This window comes from Antechinus flavipes, chromosome 1 (genome assembly GCF_016432865.1).
Source record: "Antechinus flavipes isolate AdamAnt ecotype Samford, QLD, Australia chromosome 1, AdamAnt_v2, whole genome shotgun sequence".
NCBI lineage: Eukaryota > Metazoa > Chordata > Mammalia > Dasyuromorphia > Dasyuridae > Antechinus > Antechinus flavipes.
The window spans coordinates 486,838,013-486,857,035 of record NC_067398.1 but is presented as its reverse complement, the minus strand read 5'-3'; positions in this window follow the sequence as shown (position 1 = coordinate 486,857,035).

Below are 19,023 nucleotides of genomic sequence, written 5' to 3'. Positions count from 1 at the left end.
TACACCTAGAGAGAGGATAGTGGGAACTGAAGGTGGAATACAATATAATAATTTCAGTATTTTGTTGCTATTTGCTTGCATTTTGTTTTCTTTCTCACATTTTTTTTTCCTTTTTAATCTGATTTTTATTGTGCAATATAATATTTTTGGAAATACATATAAAATAATTGTACATGTTTAAGAAATGTTGGATCATTTGTCACATAGAGGAGGGAGTGGGGGGAAAGGTCAGGAAAATTAGAATACAAGGTTTGTAAGTATGAATGTTTAAAATTATCCATGTATATATTTTGAAAATAAAAATAATTTAAAAAATAAAGTTAGCTACTATAGAAACAAAACAAAACAAAACAAAACAAAAACACATGAATCCAAGCCTCTGATCAAAATCTCATGTATTGAAACTACTCTCTAGCTCATAATAAACAGATGCAAAAAAAACAAAAAAAAAAAACAAAAAACAAAACAACAAAAAAAAAAAACTTCAAGAATTGTAAGTCTCACTGGGGTGAAAAAGGTATTCATTCCAAGTCAGATAGACTAGGGAAAAGCCACTGAGAAGGAATTAAACACAGCAAATCAGCAACTAAGACCCTCAGTCCTAGTTCAGTAGAGAAGCATATCAGGAGGGCAGCTTCCAGTCTCAACAAAGAAACCCTTTGGTCAAAGCCAAGGTTTAAGAGCTGCACAGGAAGATTTGGACAGTTGAAGAGCTCCACCTTAAAAAGTAAAAAAGAGGAAATACCAAAAGAAAAGGAAAAAAAAATGAACAAGAAACAAAAAAGAATTTTGACTATAGGAAACTACTGTGGTGACGGCAGACCAAAACACAAACTCAGGTGAGGACAAAATGTCCCCAGAAGAATTTTCAAAGAGTAAGATAAATTGGTTTCAAACCAATAGAGGCTTCTTGGAAATGCTCATAAAAGACTTCAAGGAAAATGAGAGAGGTAGAAAATAATGAGAAAAGAAATAAAGAGGTATGCATGAGTTTGGAAAAGGATGGAAAAACATTGTTTAAAGAAACAACTCCTTAAAAAATAGAACAAACCAAACAGGGAAAAAAAAGATATAAAAGATAATTGGAGAAAATCACACATTACAAAGTAGAACAGGGCAAATGGAAATTAATGACATTATGAAAGAGCAAGTATCAATTAAAAAAAAAAACTAAAAAGACTGCAAAAATTGAAGAAAATGAGAAATACCTCATTGCCAAAATGGCCAACCTGGAAAGTAAAACCAAAAGAGACAAGAAATTATTGGCCTACCTGAAGGCCATGACCAAAAAAGAGAAAGAGCCTGGAAAGCAACCTATAAGAGGTCATTAAAGAAGATTGCCTTCATATTCTAGAAAAAGAGGAGGAAACACTCATTGAAAGAATCCATAAATTACCTCTGCAAAGAGATCCCACAAGAAAAACCCTGTGGAATATTGTTGTGAAACTCTAAAACTGTAATCTCAAAGAAAAAAAAATACTACATGCTGCCAGACAAAAACAATTCAAATATCAAGAAACTACTGTCAGTCAGTATCTGATAGCTTCTACAATAAAGGATCAGAGGTCCTGGAATACCATGTTCTGGAAGGTGAGGGACCTGGGTTTGCAAACAAAAATTAACTATCCAGCAAGACTCAGCATAATATGTCAGGGGAGAAGATAAACTTTTTTTGAAGTAAGAGACTTTCAATAATTTCTATTAAAAAAAAAACAGAATAAATAGGAAATTTAATCTATAAACACAGGATACACACATACACACACATGCACACCAAAACAAAAACAAAAACAAAAAACAATAGAAAGGTGAATAAACAGGGGAATATATCTATATCTACCAATCTATATCTATAGCTATTTTTCTATAACGATTAAACTGTTTACATTCCTAGATAGAAAAAAATAATATCTCTAAATCTTACAAACTGTATCTGACACTGGGGGAAACAAAGAAGGGCATTATATAGACTGAGGGTATGGTAGTGAATAGACTATGATGGGATGACAGCAAAGGAAAACTCACTATAGAGTGGGAAACAGTCTATTCTGGAAAAAAAAAAGAGGAAAGGGAAGGTTTGATTGAACAATTCGTTCTCATGAAGAGCTGTTATTATAATCCAAGGAAAGAAAGGGGGGAATGAGCATTGTCTGAAGCTTAATCTCATCAGTTTTGGCTTTAAAAAATAATAAGTTAATTATTCAGGTGGATACTGAAATTTTTCTAACCATATAAAGAAATAGTTAAAGAAAGAGGAAAATAAAAGGTTGGAATAGGACAGGAGGGAGGGCAGAAACACTATGGAAAAATAAGAGATGGGAGAAAGGGTTGCTAGAAGATAAGGTAGTGGAATGGGTTAAAAATATTAGTAAGAGAAGGGGAAGGTGCGATAGAAGATAAGGTAGTGGGTGAGGTGGGTAAAAAAAAAGATAAAACATGTCACTAAGGACAGAGTGAAAAGAGAAAACAAAAGTATATGGAGGGGAAAATAGGATGCAGGAAAATGTAGAGCTGGTAATCATAACTGTTAATGTGAATGGGATAAATTCTCCCATAAAAAGGAAGCAAATAGCAGAGTGGATTAAAAAAACAGAATTCTACAATAAGTGTTAGAGTTCAAATGTTGGAGTTTGTTCTTCTCAAAGCAAAGCCGGTTTAGAGGCTTGGAGCCCTTCGGATGTCTCCAAATCCAAAGGTTCTGTCCTTCAGCCTCTGCCTCTGCTTTCTTCTGCCTCCAACCAAGACAGAGATGGAAGGTCTCTCTTATCTCCTTCTGGGGAGCCCAGCCACCAACTTGCCACAGAGAGAGGGCTTCTGGCGTAGCTCCACTGAAATCCGTCAAAGTGTTCTCTGCACCAGAGTCGTTCCTCTCGAGTCCAGCGCGATCAGCCAGCCAAGAGGAAAAAATGTATTCTGCCATAGATCCCTCATCACTGGCCTTTTATCTGCCTCTTCTGAGAGAATGGGATTATGGGTTTTCTCCCATAGTGCTCTCTGGCCCAATGAGATTTAAGGGAGGTGTGAACTCCCTGAAAGTAGAAAGTCTACTTTGTGAAGCTAGCATACTTGTGGACTCCAATGAGTAAAGGTGGGAACACAAGCCTTGTCTTGATTAGTTCTACTTAGTACCTTGTTTCAGGTTCTGGCCAAAACATCTTCTTGTAAGATTAGATCAACTCTAATTAGTTAGTAATTAGTAAGGATTCCAACAAATAAGTTGTTTACAAGGAACACAGTTGACTCAAAGAGACACATACAGAGTAAAGGTAAAATGTTGGAACAGAATTTATTAGCTTAGGTGAAGTAAAAAAAAAGCAGAGATAACATTTCTGACGTCAGATAAAGCAAAAGTTAAAATAGATATTATTAAAAGAGAAAAGGAAAGGGTGGAACCAAGATAATGGTGAAAACATGCATCTTTTTCTGACCTCTTCCCATATTCCTTAGACTAACTAGCAAATCCAACATCTGAATTAGTTCTGGACTGGCTGAACCCATAAATATTGGGATTTACCAAGCAGAAGATAATTTTGAAGATCTTCAGGAAAGTTCTGTTTCAATTAGATATAGAGAGAGGTGGGCCAAGAGCAACCAGGCTGAGTACAAAAACCAAGTGCAGGCAGCACACAGTCCTGGGGTAGTGTGGGTTCTGTACACCAGAGAATCTATGGGAAGCAATCTACAGCACTATTGGCTATTTTGCCCTGGTTGCAAATCAGTAGATAAGCAGAGAAGTTATAAAACATCCAACACAAACACAAAAGGTAAATAGAGAACCACAAAACAGCAGAATTTCATCAACCTGGCCACACCCACTCCATACCAAAGTCAGTCAGCACTGACTGAGTGAAGCAGTTGCTGCTTGTAGAGGAAGTTGGGATATCTCTCTTTTGCCCTAAAAGCAAACCTCAACTTTTAAAAAATAAGCAAAAAAGCAAAAAGAACTCTGACCATAGACAGATTTTATGATGAAAGAGAAAAACAGATTTCCAACTCTGAGGTCACTGAAAGCAGATTGTCTCCAGATGAAGCCCCAAAGAGTAATATAAATTGGTCCCCATCTCACAAAGCTCTCTAGGAAGAAATTAAAAAGGAGCTTAAAAGAGATCTGGAAGAAAAATGAAGAAAAAAAATGAGAACTTTGCAAGAGTGTTTGGAAAAAGAAACAAATTTGCTGAAGAAAACTCTTTACAAAATAGATTCATTGAAATGGAAAGAGCATGTAACACCCTACAAAATAGATTTGACTATTGGAAAATGAAAATGGAAAAAAAAGAAAATAAGTCTTTAAAAGGGGGATTTGTGAAATGGGGAAAAAAAATCCATAGACCAAAAATCTCATCTAAAAATTCAATTGGCCAAACACAAAAATGAAGAAAATAATGCACTAAGTATCAGAACTGAACAATTGGAAATGAATAATTCAATGAGACATCAGGAATCAAACAAAAGCAAAAAAAAAAATGAAAAATAGAAGGAAATATAAAATACCTACTTGGGAAAACAATTGACCTGGAAAACAGATCTAGAACAGGCAACCTAAGGATTATTGGACATCCAGAAAACCATGATGGAAAAAAGAACCTAGACATTATCTTATAGGAAATCATCAAAGAGAACTGCCTCTATGTCCTAGAATCAAAAGGTAAAATAGTCATTGAAAGAATTTACCAAGCACCTCCTGAAAGAGATGCCAAAATGAGAACTCCAAAAAATATTGTGGCTAAATTTCAGGACCACGGGAAAATTATTATAAGCAGCCAGAAAGAATCAATTCAAATACTGAGGAGACTCAATAAGGATTACCTAAGACCTAGCAGCTTCTACCTTAAAGGAATGATGAGTCTGGAATCTGAAATTTTGAAAGGCAAAGACACTAGGAATGCAGCCAAGAATAAAATACCTTGCTAAACTGAGAATTTTCTTTCTGAGAAGAAGATGGCCAATCAAGAAAACCAGTGAATTTCATTTATTTCTAATGAAAAGCCCAGAGCTGAACAACAACAACAACAACAACAAAATTGACCTCCAAATATAGAACTCAAGAGAAGTATAAAAAAGTAAAAAAGAAAAGTGCTCTTGAGAACTATATCTCTGTTATGGGAATGCATAGAGAGTGCATGTATAATTTGATTTTACTGCTTTAATATGAAGAAACATAGAATTGAAAAGGGGATTATGTTGGAAAAAGTGGAGGTAAAATGATGGAAATTATATCTCACAAAAAGGCAAAAAAAAACTATTATAATTGAAGGGAAAAGGGAACATTGTGTGAATATTACTCTCATCAGTTTTGGCTTAGAGAGAATATTAGACATATTTAGTTTCAAAGAGAAACTTCTCTCACCTTTTAGGGAAGTTGGAGGGTAAAGGGAGAAAGAAAGGGAAAGACTAATAAAAGTTAAAACAGAAGTATTAGGTGAAAGATGTAAAAAAGGGGGAGGGCTATAAAGGGAGAAAGGTCCTTGAAACAAATGGAGCTCGTTAGCAAAACACTGGGGAGGATAAAAACGGATAAAGGAAAGAGAAAAGCATAACTTGGGGTAAATAAAATGCTAGGAAATATAGAATTAGTTGTTTTAACTGTGACTATGAATGAGGTGAATTCTCCCATAAAACAGAAGATAGCAGACTGGATTAAAAGCCAGAACCCTACAATATGTTCTTTAGAAGAAACACATTTAAAACAGGGAGATACATATAGAGTAAAGGTAAAAGGCTGGAGCGGAAGCTATTATGCTTCAGGTGAAGTCAAAAAAAAAGCAGAGATAGCCATCATGATCTCAGATTAAGCAAAAGCAAAAATAGATCTAATTAAAAGAGAAAAGGAAGGAAACTATCTTGTTAAAGGGTACCATAGATAATGAAGAAATATCAATACTAAACATATATGTACCAATTGGTATAGCATCTAAATTCCTAAAGGAGAAGTTAAGAAAGCTGCAAGATAAAATAAATAGCAAAACTATAATAATGGGGTATCTCAACCTTGATCTCTCAGAACTAGATAAATTGAACCATAAAATAAGAAAAAAAAAGTTAAGGAGATAAATAGAATACTAATAAAGTTATTTATTATATATCTTTGGAGAACCCTGAATAGAGACAGAAAGGAGTACACTTTTTTCTTTGCAGTTCATCGAACCTGTACAAAAATTGATCATATATTAGGACATAAAGACCTCAAAATCAAATGCGAAAAGGCAGAAATAGAATAGATTTTTTGAGATCACAATGAAATAAAATTACATTCAATAAAAAGCCAGGGGAAAGTAGACCAAAAAATCTATTGGAAACTAAATAATGTAATTTTTTAGAATAAATGGGTTAAAGAGCAAATCATAGACACAGTAATTTCATGCAAGAGAATGACAGTAATGAGACAATGAACCAGAAGTTGTGGGATGTAGCCAAAGTGGTAATAAGAGGAAATTTTATATCTCTAGATGCATACTTACATAGTATCATGTAGATCAATGAATTGGCCTTACAAAAAAATAACCCCCCCCAATAAAATACCAAACTTGAAATTCTAAAAATAAAAGAGGAGAATACTAAAAGTCAAAATAAGAAAAATAAGGGTAGCTAGTGGAGTGGGTAGAGCACCAGCCCTGAAATCAGGAAAACCTGATTTCAAATCAGGATCAAATTAATTATACACACACACACTATTATACACACACACACTATATATATAGTGTGTGTGTATAATTAATAAATAAAACTAAGAGTTGGTTTTATTAATAGAAAACAAAATAAACATTTAGTTAACTTCATTAAAAAAAGGAAAGTGGAAAATCAAATTGTTAGTTTCAAAAATGAAAAGGGAAAACTTTCCACTAATGAAGAGGAAATTAATGCAATAATTAAGTGTTATTTTGCTCAACTTTATGCCAATAAATTTGATAACCAAAGTGAAATGGAGGAATATCTATAAAAATATAGATTGCCCATATCAATATGAGGAAATAAATTACTTAAACAATTCCCTTTTAGAAAAAGAAATAGACTAAGCTATTAATCAACTACCTAAGAAAAAAATCTCCATGGCCAGATGGATTTACATGTGAACTCTACCAAACATTTATAGAATAATTAATTAAAATATTATGCAACCTATTTTCAAAAACAGGGAAAGAAATATTTCTACCAAATTCCTTTTATGACACAGACATAGTACTGATACCTAAATAAGGTAGGTTGAAAACAGAGAAAGAAAATGATAGACCAATTTCCCAAATGAATATAGATACAAAAATCTTAAAGTCATCCCCAGTATAATACACCATGATCCAGAAGGATTTATACGATGAAAACAGAACTGGTTCAATATTAAGAAAACAATTAGCATAATTGACTTAATCAATAACCTAACAAACAAAAAAAAATGATTACCCAATAAATGCAGACAAAACATTTGATAAAATCCAACACCCATTTCTATTACAAACATGAGAGAATATAAGAATAAATGGAATTTTCCTTAAATAATCAGTAGCATCTGTTTAAAACCATCAGCAAGCATCATAAGTAATAGGGATAAACTAAAACCATTCCCATTAAGATCAGAGGTGAAGCAAGGTTGTCCACTATCACCATTAATATGCAATGTTGTATTAGAAATTCTAGCTTTGAAAATAAGAGAAGAAAACGAGATTAAAGGAATTATAGTAGGTAACAAGGAAACCAAATTATCATTCTTTGTGGATGATATGATGGTATACATAGAGAACATTAGAGAATCAACTGAAAACTATTAGAAATAATCCACAATGTTAGCAAAGTAGCAGAATACAAAATGAATTCACATACATCATCAGCATTTTTATACCTCACCAACAATGTCCAGAAGCAATAAAGACAAAGAAAAATTCCATTTAAACTAATTTTTGATTGTACAAAATATTTGGAAATATATCTGCCAAGGGAATATTAGGAACTATATGAAATCAACTACAAAACACTTTCCACACAAATAAAGTCAGATGTAACAATTGGAAAAATAATGGGTGCTCTTGGATAGGTTGAGTGAATATAATAAAAATCACAATACTTCCTAAATTAATCTATCTATTGAGTGTTATACCAATCAAACTCCCAAGAAATTATTTTACAGACATAGAAAAACTAATAACAAAATTCATTTGGAATAATAAAAGGTCAAGAATTTCAAGGGGATTACTGAAAAAAAAAATTGCATATTAAGGCAGCTTTGATGTACCAGATCTAAAACTATATTATAAAGCAGTGGTCATCAAAACCATTTGGTACTGCCTAAGAAAGAGAATAGTTGATCAGTGTAATTGGTTATGTTCACGGCACAAAATAGTCAATGGCTATTTGACAAACCCCAAGACCCCAGCTTTTGGGATAAAAATTCACTATTTGACAAAATCTGCTGGGAAAATTGGAAATTAGTATGTCAGAAACTAGGCATGGATCCACACTTAACACTGTACACCAAGATAAAATCAAAATGGGTTCATGATCTAGATATGAATAATGATATTATAAACAAATCAGAAGAACATAGGATAGTTTACCTGTCAGATATGTGGAAGAGGAAGAATTTTGTGATTAAAAAAGAACTGCAGATCATTATTGATCACAAAATAGATAATTTTGGTTATATTAAGTTAAAAAGGTTTTGTACAAATAAAACTAATGTACACAAGATTAGAAGGGATGCAATAAACTGAGAAAACATTTTTATATGTAAGGGTTCTCATAAAGGCCTCATTTCTAAAATAAATAGAGAATTGAGCAAAATTTATAAGAATTCAAGCTATTCTCCAAATGGTATATGGTCAAAGGATATTAACAGACAATTTTCAGATGAAGAAATTGAAACCATCTCTAGTCATATGAAAAGAAACTCTAAATTATTTTTTATCATATAAATGCAAATTAAGACAATTCTGAAATACCTCTATACACCTCTCAGATAGGCTAAGATTACAGGAAAAGATAATGATGAATGTTGGAAGGGGATGTGGCAAAACTGGGACACTGATACATTGTTGGTGGAATTGTGAACGAATCCAACTATTGTGAACAACAATTTGGAAGTATTCCCAAAAAGTTATCAAACTGTCCATACATTTTGCTGCAGCAGTGTTTTTACTGGGCTTATATACCAAAGAGATCATTTTCCCCCTTTTTTTATTATAGCTTTTTATTGACAAAACATATGCATGGGTAATTTTTCAACATTGACCCACACAAAAACTTCTGTTCCAACTTTGCCCCTTCTTTCCTCCACTTCTTCCCCTAGATGGCAGGTAGTCCCATATATGTTAAATATTTAAAGTATATGTTAACTACAATATATGTCTGAATAGAGTGAACTAATGCTAAGGGAAATGAGTAGAACTAGGAGCTCATTGTACACAGTAACAGCAATATTATACAATTAATACTTCTAATGGACGTGCATCTCTTCAACATTAAGATGATTCAGACCAGTTCCAATGGTTTTGTGATCAAAAGAGCCATCTATACCCAGAGATAGGACTTTGGGAAATGATTGTGGTTCACAACATAGTATTCTCACTCTTTTTGTTATTGTTATAGTTTGCTTGTATATTATTTTCTTCACCATTTTTTTTTCTGGTTTGATTAGATTTTTCTTCTACAGCAAGAAAAATGTATAAATATGTATGCATGTATTGGATTTACCATATTTCTATCATGTTTAATTTATATTGGACTATTTGCAATTTTTGCAAGGAGGGTGGGCAAAGGTGGGAGAAAAACTGGAAGACAAAGTTTTCCAAGGGCTAATGTTGCAGAATTATCCATACATATGTTTTGAAAAACAAAAAGCTTTAATATTAAAAAAAATAAATAAGAGATAAGGAGGGATTGTAAATCATGATAAAAGGTGCCATAAATAATGAGGTATTAATGATACAAAATGTGTATATACCAAGTGCTAGAGCAGGGAAATTCCTAGAAAAGATTTCAAGCTAGTTACAGGAAGGAATAAACAGCAAATCTATCTTAGTGTGCACCTCAATCTTTCCCTCCCAGAATCAAACAAATTTAATGACAAAATAAACAAGAAACTAACAATGTTACTAGGATTTTAGAAAACCTGCATAACATAGATCTCTGGAGAAAACTGAATAGGGACAGAAAGGAATATACCTTTTTCTCAGAAGTTTATGGCACCCACACAAAAATTCACTATATATTATGGCATAAAAACTTCATAATCAAATGCAAAATGTCAAATATAACAAATGCCTCCTTTTCAGACCATAATGCAATAAATAATATATTTAAATAAATAAAGGACCAGGGAAAATTAACTGAAAACCAATTGGAAATTAAATCATCTAATTCTAAAGAATAAGTAAAACAATAAATCACTGAAACAATACACAATTTCATTCAAGAAAATAACAATAATGAGACAACAACCCAAAACCTATGGTATGCAGCCTATGAAGTTCTTAGGGGAAAGTTTATATCTCTAAATAGTTACATAAATAAAACAACAAAAGAGATCAGTGAATTAGGAATGCAACTAAAAAAGTTAGAAAAGGAACAAATTAAAAACTTCCAACTAAATACCAATTTAGAAATTTTTAAACTCAAAAGAAATAATGATAAAATAAAAAAATAAGAAAACTATTGAACTAATAAAAAAAATTAAAAATTGGTTTTCTGAAAAAAGTAACAAAATAGATAAACTTTTGATTCATTTGACCAGAAAGGGGAAAGAGAAAACCAAACCATGAACATCAAAAATGAAAGGGGGGAACTCACCACCAATGAAAAAGAAGTTAAAGAAGCAATTAAGAAATATAGTAGCCTGTATGAAAATCTTACTCAAATGGATGGATATATTTTACAAAAATATAAACTACCCAGGTTAGCAGAAGAGGAAATAAAATATGTATAGAGTACCATATTAGAAAAAAAATTGAACAAATACTCAATATCCTAACAAAAAATCTCTAGGGCCAGATGGATTCACAAGTGAATTCTAACATTTAAATAACAATTAATTCCAATAATATGTAAATTACTTGGAAAAATAGATAAAAGAGTACTGCCAGATTCCTTCTATGACATAAATATTTCACTGATACCTAAATAAGGAAAGATTGAAACAGAAAAAGAAAATTACAGACCAATCCCCCTAATGATTATTGATGCAAAAATATTAAGTAATATGTTAGCAAAGAGATTACTGCAACATATCAGCAGAATAATACATTATGACCAAGTGGAATTTATACTAGGAATGCAGGGCTGGTGCAATATCAGCAAAACTATTTCACAATCTACCATATTAATATAAAAACACCAGAAACCATATGATAACTTTAATATATGCAGAAAATATGTTGGAAAATAATACAACACCCATTCCTATTAAAACAGTAGAGACCACAGGGCTAAAGGGAGCTTTCCTTAAAATAATAAGCAGTCTTGTATCTATCTAAAACTTACAACAAGTATTATTTGTAATGGAGAGAAGCTGGATATATTCCCAATAAGATCAGTGGTAAAATAAGGATGTTCATTATCACCACTATTATTCAATATTGTACTAGAAATATTGGCTTTAACAATAAGAAAAGAAAAACAAAGTAAATGAATTAGATTAGCAATGAGGATATGAAGCTATCATTCATTGAAGATATAATGATATACTTAGAGAATCATAGAAAATCACGCAAAAATCTACTCAAAACAATTCATAGCTTTAGTAAAGTTGCAGGTTATAAAACAAACCCACATAAATCATCAGCATTTCTATATATTACTAACAAAACCCATTAAGTAGGATATCAAAAGAGAAATTTCATTTAAAATTACTGTAGATGAAATAAAATACTTTAGGAATCACCTGCCAAGATAAATCCAAGTACTATATGAACACAATTACAAAATATTCCTCACACAAATAAATTCAGATCTAAACAATTGGAAAAATATCAATTGTTTATTATTAGGATAAGCTAATGTAATAAAAATGACAATTCTGTCTAAATTGATCAACTTGTTCAGTGTCATAACAATCAAACTACCAAGATATTATTTTATAGAACTAGAAAAAATAATAACAAAATTCATCTAAAAGAACAAGAGGTCAACAATATGAGGGGAATTAATGAAAAAAATACAAAGAATGGTGGCTTAGCAGTATCAAACTTAAAACTATATTATACGTAGTAGTCATCAAAACCACGTGATACTGGCTAAGAAATACAGTGGTTGATCTGTGGAATAGATTAGATACACATGGTAACGTAATCAAGGCCTATAGCAATCTAGTATTTGATAAACCTCCCAAACTGCACATTCTGAAAAAAGAATTCACTATTTGGAAAAAAAATGCTGGGAAAACTGGAAAAAGATGTCAGAAACTGGGCATAGACCTACATTTCATACCCCATACCAAAATAAAGTTAAACTGGGTCCATGATTTGGACATAAAATATGATACTATAAATAAATTAGTTGAACAATGAATAATTTACCTATTAGATATTTGGAGAAGGGCGAAATTTATTATCAAGGAAGAACTAAAGAGCCTTATGAAGTGCAAAATGGACAACTTTGATTACATTAAAATAAAAAGGTTTGTACAAACAAAACCAACAGAAACAAGATTAAAAGGGAAGTACAAAGCTGGGGAAAATGTTTACAGTCAATATTTCTGATAAAGATCTCATTTCTAAAACATATAAAGGACTGTGCCAAATTTATAAGAATATAAGTCATTCCCCAATTGATAAATGGTAAAAGGATATGAACACACAATTTTCAGATAATGAAATTAAAGCATTTATAGTTATATATAAAAATGCTATAAATAACCAATGATTAGAGAAATGCAAATTAAAACAACTCTGAGATACCTGCTCATACCTCTGAGATTGGCTAAGATGACAGGAAAAGATAAAGATAAATGTTGGGGAGATGTGGGAAAACTGGGACATTAATACATTGTTGTTTGGTGTTGTGAAATGACCCAACCATTCTGAAGAGCAATCTGGAACTATCCACAAAGGCCTATAAAACTGTGCATACCTTTTGACCTAGCACTGCTGACTTATATTTAGCCTAAGGAGATAATAAAGAAGGGAAAAGGATTCACATGTGCAAAAATGTTTGTAGTCACTCTTTTTGTAGTAGTAAGGAATTGGGGGGAAAAAAGTAGATACCCATCATTTGGGGAATGGGAGAACAAGCTGTGATATATGAAGATAATTGAACATTATTTTTGTATTAAAATGATGAACAAACCAATTATAGAAAGGCCTGGGAAAATTTACATGAACTGATGCTCATCAAAACAAGCAGAACCATATATATATTCTACATATCAGCAAGAATGTATGATGATCAGCTATGAAAGACTTTATTCTTTTTAGTAGTTCTGTGATCCAAGGCAATACCAATAGATTTTGGACAGAAAATTTCATCTGTAACTAGAAAAAAGAACTTTTTTTTCTTTCCTATGGTTTTTCCCTTTTATTATAATTTTTCTCTCACAACATGATTCATAAAACAATGTATATTAAAAATAAGTAAGCTTACTACAATAATAAAGAAAAGATTATTATCCTAAAGGTGATAATCTTGTTTATAGAAGAGAGAATTAATTGGAACCAGTGTGATTATAAAGTGATAGTCAGGAAATTAATTTTGCAAGAGCATGTTTAGTTGCATAAGATCTTTTTTTTTTTTTATTTGTGGCAAATAAACATGTTATCACCTGAGAAGTTCTGCTGCATTTTTTCCGGAAGAAATAGTACTGTCACATTTTTGTTCTGAGTGGGATGTTAAACCTCATAGAAATGAAGGAGAGAAGCAATTGGCTGTTTGTTCCTCAGGCTAATTTGCAGCTAGCACCCTGGTGTTTGTTGACCCTCACCTTATATCCACATTTCCCTCACAGCACCAATACACACTCATAAATCTTAATTTCCAGCCTTATTGCATTTCAGATTGTAAAATGCTCATAATTCTGGTACTAAAAGTGCTGCCTCTTACATAATTTCCATCAATAATATTAATCTTGAATGCAAGAGTTGTAAATGATGTAACTTACTTGATACCTTAGATTTTTATAAGAACCTAAGATGTTGAATTACATATTGCATAGTCTATTTTAACTTTCTATTTTACTCTAAAGAATTGGTTTATGTTGGTTCTTGATCAGAGGCTTGCTGTCTATACCACCACCAATTGCCACAACTATCTGCAAAACAACCTCAATTTAATTTTTGTTCCACTCTATATAGCAATAAATAAACCAAAGTGAGTTTAAAATATGTAATGAAAAAAACATCTATGACCAGAAATATCTTTGAGCCCTTCAAGCAATTATTGAAACAGATAATTCATTCAATATTTAAGTAATGTTAAAAGAATAAAGAAAAATACTTGAGTACTTTTGGGTGGGGCTCCTGTATGAGACTTATGGGAGAACAGGAGAGACAGATGGGAAAACAAAACAAAACAAAACAAAACATGTATTGCAATCTGTATTACTTGAGGGAATGCTCACATTGATGGGATCAAGATCACAGATCCATTAGAACATGGGAGTATATAAAAGTTAATATTTTCAAATAAACTTTTGTCAGCTATATTCTTTACATATGTAAAGCAGGGTAAATACATATAATCATGTTAATTTACTCCAGTATATATGTTTAGATATATACTGATAATTTAAACACATCAATTATATCAAATTTGACTCAATTGAATTACCATTGTTTTAAGAAATTATTATAAATGGCATTTAAGACCACCTGGAGAAAACATTTTCAACTTGCAATACCTTGGTGGAAAATATTTTGTAGGGCATTTAATTGTTTTTAGAAATATTTTTTGGAAAAAACTAAAATTTCTCCTAAAATATAAATTTGGGAGGGGCCACTGTAACCAAAACAGCTACATTCATTTCTTGATGAAGTATAGTATAGTAGAAAGAAGAATGGCTAGAGTCAGACAATCTAGATTTAATTCTGTTTGTCTTGATCGTGGACATATTGACTTCAGTTTTGTTATTTGTAAATGAGATGTCTTCTGAAATACTTTTTTATTTCTGAATCTTTTATCCCATTATATCTATGGAATTTTTTTTTTTATAAAGGTACATTTCTGTTTTAACTCTTTAGCTTCTAGATGAATAGTGTTTTGTTAGGAACAAAAGCAGAAAGACCATAATGAATAGTATGCAATCCTACATTTTATACAAGGAAATAGAGAAGTTAGGGAACAAGTTAGAGAAGATACTTTTAAATTCTAAGTTATGTCATATTGGTACCTAAGGAATATGAATGTTCTAAAAAGTTTAAGAGGATAGGTAAAACTCTACTAAAGAAATACATTTAGAACATAAATGGAAACAAAATATATAGGGTGACAGTGTCAAGATGTCAGAGTAAATGCAGGAACTTATCCAACCTCTCCCTCAACCATTCAAAATTTCTTTAAAGAATGACTCAAAACAAATTTTGGTGTATTAGAATACCTATAAAGACAGAGAAGAACATCTTCCTGATGAAGACAGCTTAGAAGAAAAACATAAGAAGTCTGTGACACTAAGGTGAAAATCCAGCAGGTAATCCGAGTACAGACTACACCAGGGCAACACAGGCCCTCATACTATGACACTAAAGCAGGAACAAATGTAAGGAATTTTTATTCAGTGCCAATATTGGTGGTTTCCAGACCTCTAAGACCAGAAACATGAAAGATAATTTGGAAAATCAGCACAAAAGGCACACAATCCCAGCATAGACCACACCAGCATAGCCCTAGCTTCAGCTCTGCTCCAGCATCAACAAACTAGTTCCTCTAAATCAGGAGCAGCACTGATGATTTCTAGACCTCTCAGCCCAAAGACACCAAAACAAACTTGCAAGATGGGTTGAAAAAGGTTTATCAGTAGAATGAGTGGGACTTGGAAAACCATCAAACCAAGACAGGACATAGGCACTGCTGGTACTGTCAGCTTTCTGAGGCCTCAGTTGACAGATGATTTCTTTATTAGCAGAGAGGATGTACTCTGTTGCTTTAGTACATTAGATTTTACAGCTATAGTGGGGCAGGGACACTCTTAATTCCAGGAATAGAAAAGAGGGTTTATAATTAGGTCTCTAAAAAGATCTTGAAAATACTTGTACAAAACTATTGATGCTCAGGACAATGTACCCTCTGTTCTGGAAATAGAATTGAGCAAATGGAAGCTAATAACTTTGTATGAAATAAGATATAATAAATCAAAACCAAAACAATGAAAAAAATAGGGAAAATAGTGAAATATTTCATTGGAAAAAACAACTGACCTGAAAAATAGACCTAAGAAAGATAATTTTAAAATTATTGTTTTACCTGAAAGTAATGGTCAGAAAAGAGCCTGTACATCACCTTTCAAGAAATTGTCAGGAAAAAACTGATATTTTAGAATCAGAAAATAAAATAGAAATTGTTAGAATCCAACTATCACCAACTTAAAGAGATCCCCCAAAAGAAAACTCCCAGGAAAATTATAGCCAAATTCTAGAATTACCAATTCCAATTGGAGAAAATATTGCAAGCATCCAGAAATAAACAATTCAAGTATAGTAGAGCCATACTCAGGATAATACAAGATTTATCAGATTCTACATTAAGGGACCAGGGGACTTGAAATATGATATTCCAGAAAGTAATTGACATTTATCTGTTTATATTCTTACATGGGAGAATGATACCTGTAACTCATTAGAACCTTCCACTATTATGGCATTTAGAAGGAATATATATATAGATGGAGGAAATAAGTGTCAGTTAAATATAAAAGGGTAATATTAAAAAAAAATAAATTAATGGGTAAGAGAGCAATGTCCTGGGAGAAAGGGACAGGGAGAAGTGAAATGTTATAAATTATCTGTCATAAGAAGAGGCAAGAAAAAGTTTTTACAATAAATGGGAAGAGGGGGAGAAGAGGAGGAGTGAGTGAATCTTACTCTCATCAAAATTGGCTCAAAGAGAAAATAAGATACACACCTAGCATGGGAACATAAATCTATCTTATCCTACAGGAAATTATGAGGGGGATGGGAATTAGAGATAAATGGGAGAGGATGATAAAAGAAAGGACATATTTGGGAAAGGAGTGGTCAGTAGCAAAATAATTCTGAGGAGAGATAAGGTGAAAGGAAAGAAATAATAGAATAAATGGAAGAAATGCAATTGACAATTGTAATTGTAAAAAAGAATTTTGGAAAAACTTATTTTCATAAGGCCTCATTTCTCAAACATAGAAGAAACTGAGTCAAATTTAGGGAAAAAATAAGTTATGATGCAATTGATACATGATCAAAAGATATGGTCTGTGTCTAAAGGGCTCCAAATTCAAGTATAACACTATCATTACTAGTCATGAATCTTAAAAAAATATATTTTTTTTATTCTAGCTTTTTATTTACAAGATGTATGCATGGTTAATTTTTCAGCATTGACAATTGCAAAAGTCTCCATTCCAACTTTTCCCCTTCTTTCTCCTACCACTTCCCCTAGATGGCAGGTTGACTAATACATGTTAAATATCTTATAGAATAAGTTAAATACAATATATATGTATACATGTCCAAACAGTTATTTTGCTGTACAAAAAGAATTGAACTTTGAAATAGTGTAAAATTAGCCTGTGAAGGAAATAAAAAATGCAGGCAGACAAAAATAAGGGATTGGGAATTCCATGTAGTGATTCATAGTCATCTCCCAGAGTTTGCTGGGTGTAGCTGTTTCAGTTCATTACTATTGGAACTGATTTGATTAATTTCATTGTTGAAGAGGGCCACGCCCATTAGAATTGATCATTATATAGTATTATACGTTGTTGAAGTATATAATGATCTTCTGGTCCTGCTCATTTTACTCAACATCACTTCATGTAAGTCTCTCCAGGCCTCTCTGAAATCATCCTGCTGGTCATTTCCTACAGAACAAAAATAGTCCATAATATTCATATACCATAATTTATTCAGCCAATGTCCAGTTGATGGGTATCCACTAAGTTTCCAGTTTCTGGCCACTACAAAGAGGGCTGACACAAACATTCTTGCACATACAGGTCCCTTTTCCTTCTTTAAAATTTCTTTGGGATATAAGCCCAGTAGTAACACTGCTGGATTAAAGGGTATGCACAGTGTGATAACTTTTTGAGCATAGTTCCAAATAGCTCTCCAGAATGGCTGGATGTAGTCACAATTCCACCAACAATGCATCAGTGTTCCTGTTTTCCCACATCCCCTCCAACATTCTGCATTATCTTTCCCTGTCATTCTAGCCAATCTCACAGGTGTTTAGTGGTATCTCAGAGTTGTCTTAATTTTCATTTGACTTGGAGCATCTTTTCATATGGCTAGAAATAGTTTCAATTTCTTCATCTGAGAATTGTCTGTTCATATGCTTTGACCATATATCAACTGGAGAATGGCTTGATTTCTTATAATTTAGAGGCAATTCTCCATATATTTTGGAAATGAGGCTTTTATCAGAACCTTCGACTGTAAAAATGTTTTCCCACTTTATTGCTTCCCTTCTAATTTTGTCTGTATCACTTTTGTTTGTACAAAAACTTTTCAATTTCATATAATCAAAATTTTCTATTTTGTGATCAATAATGATCTCTAGTTCTTCTTTGGTCATAAATTCCTTCCTCTTCCACAGGTCTGAGAGGTATCCTATGTTCTTCTAATTTATTTATAATCTCATTCTTTATGCCTAGGTCATGAACCTATTTTGACCTTATCTTGGTGTACAGTGTTATGCGTGGGTCAATGCCTAGTTTCTGCCATACTAATTTCCAATTTTCCCAGAAATTTTTGTCAAATAATGCATTCTTATCCCCAAAACTGCAGTCTTTGGGTTTGTCAAACACTACATTATTAAAATTATTGGCTGTTTTGTCCTTTGAACCTATCCTATTCCATTGATCAAATACTCTATTTCTTAGCCAATACTAGATGGTTTTAGTAACTGCTGCTTTATAATATA